This window comes from Apis dorsata, unplaced genomic scaffold (genome assembly GCF_000469605.1).
Source record: "Apis dorsata unplaced genomic scaffold, Apis dorsata 1.3 scaffold_710, whole genome shotgun sequence".
Taxonomy (NCBI): Eukaryota; Metazoa; Arthropoda; class Insecta; order Hymenoptera; family Apidae; genus Apis; species Apis dorsata.
Genome location: NW_006263881.1, coordinates 10,508 through 13,019, shown reverse-complemented (window position 1 = coordinate 13,019; position 2,512 = coordinate 10,508). Strand labels below are relative to the sequence as shown.

At 18.9% G+C, this 2,512-nt stretch overlaps 1 protein-coding gene across 5 annotated transcripts in view; it reads left to right on the top strand.

The window, feature by feature from the left end:
• The window catches only part of LOC116186455, a 143,037-nt gene that overhangs the window by 136,709 nt on the left and 3,816 nt on the right, over positions 1 to 2,512 (top strand). Inside the window, exon 1 of one of the 5 annotated variants that reach the window (XR_004151457.1) lies at positions 1,428 to 1,706. The exons of the other annotated variants lie outside the window; for them this stretch is intronic. The gene's annotated coding sequence lies outside the window, so the exon portion shown is untranslated. Of the gene's footprint in view, positions 1 to 1,427; positions 1,707 to 2,512 lie in introns of those variants that run through there. 5 annotated transcript variants of the gene reach the window in all.

The following is a 2,512-nucleotide window of genomic DNA, read 5'->3' as shown; positions in this document are numbered from 1 at the left end:
AAAAAAAAAAAAAGATAGAGATAATAAAAGATAGGAAAAAATGATAATATTATTCAATTTTATATTCTTTCTTAAAATTTATTTCGTAATTTAAATTTTTACTCAATATGTAAGTAAATTAATAAGATTATGCATGACAAAAAAAAAATAAAAGAATAGAAATAAAAAAAAATTAATTGAATTAAATTTAATATTTATTTTGAAATTTAATTTTTTAACATATTCAATAACATTATTTGAAAGTAAAAATTACATAATATTTTATTTTTTCTTCACGATATTATGTGCTCATAATTCATAATATGAGATATTATCCATATAAGATATCTATATTTCATATATCTATTAGAAATATCTATTATTTAATACTTATTAAAAATGAATTTTGAAATTCATATTTTTCATTTATTTACGACTCACAATTCTTATTTAATAATAATATTAATTAATAATTGTCTTTTTTATATAGATTAACTCCAGATTTAACAAGTATAATCTTAAATAGAAAATTTAATACTTAATTTTCAATTTATTTTTGGATAAAATGAAAAATTTTTGTTTTGCATTTTTCAAGTTATTTATATATGTTTATTATTAACTACAAATATCACCAAATATAAATATATTTCTCTGCTTAACACTTAAATATTCCATTTATATATAAATATTCCATTTATAATATTCTATAAATAAATTTGAATTATATGACGATCGGCTATGTAAATTATAGCAATTTAAAATTATTTTGGCTTCAATAACTACTGATTTATTTATCTTAAATATTATTATAGGTTACAGAATGTATTTATAGAGTAATAATAACGAAATTTGGCAATCATAGTACGATATTTTAAAACAAAAAATTCATTATTTGTATGATGTATAAATCATAATATTGAAAAGCTGAAAACAGTTAAAATATATGTTTTTTTTATTGTCTATGGATATACAATCAACTATTGAAGAAAAGGCTTCCATTATATTATGAAACATTGTATAAACATTTCTTCCAATCGCTTCTTAATAACTATATTTAAATAGCTTTATCCATAGAATTCAAGATACTTTCTCATTTTGTGTGTATTGATGTTTTTTCATTGGATATTTAATTATTCCTAATTGAAAGTATACAATTGGCTATAAATATTTGTTTGTATAAATACTTGATGATTAAATGATTAAATGATTCATAAAACTTTATAGGATCTTCAAATGCAATCAAATTTAAATTTTCTGGTTCATTAAATGTTTGGAAAAAGACATCTTGTCTAGCAATTGAATTGATAGTAATAAATTTCCATATATATTCTTTGTAGTGTATTATTTATATCAAATATCATATACTTCATATCTTCAATTTCTCTCTAATATTTAACATTTGTTTATGTATTGATATATTATTGTTATATTATTGATAATTCAAAAATCAAAGTCATTTTTAATGAAATTTGCAATTTATGTTCTGTATCATTATCGTTTTGTTCTGTCAAAATCATCATCGTTTGATTTAACATGACTTATTCGCATTTCTTTGAAATTCTCCATATTATTAAACATTGAGATGATAAACATTGAATATACAAGTCAATTAGTATTCAAATATAATTCAGCTGATAAATATCATTGCGCCGAGGTACGCAGTATGTAAATATTATGCGACAATAGAAAGTCGTATGACCTGCTAGTGAATACAATAGGAATTAAAAGTAGAGTAGATCCTTTATTTATTTTCACTTAAGTTTATTATATGAAGTATTATAAAATTTTTTCTAGATTCAACACTTAAAAAAAAATTTAAATAATAAAATTTAGTTTGATAGAAATATAAAGATCAATATATATATATCTGAGTATATTATAAGAAACTTTAAGATTAAGCATTTATGGTAGTTCTATTAAAGATATGTATATAGCTGAAGTTTGGACTTGACAGAAAATATTAAACCGTTTATTGTTTAGATTTTTACATTTTTTGATACCTGTCGCTTAATAGTTGTATACCGTTTCTAATTTTCAATGTGTATGTAACATGCTGAAATGCATGTTGATATAAATCTACAAAATTATGTTTTTAACTTTTGTATTTTTTAGTTTTTTATAGATTCAGATAAGAAAATTATATTATTTTCTATAATTTTTCATTCGAATATTTTTATTTAGATAAATAGATTCAATTGATAATATATATTTATATATATATAGTTATTTTAATATTAAGTAAAATTTCTAATAAATAAAATTCAGATAAATTATCTTCGATTTTATTAAATAAATATTTAAAAATAAATAAATTAATAAATATATATTAATTAATTTAAATATTAAAATTTAGAAATAAAGTTTATTTCCATAAAATTAAAACTAGGAAAAAGACATACATAATAATTATAAAACAAAGATTTTATGAACTATTATATTCACTATAGAACTGAATTTACTTTCTTTAGTCTATCTATAGTCAAATGTTTTATTAACGAACAGTGAACAGATATCAAATGAAAAATAGAAATGC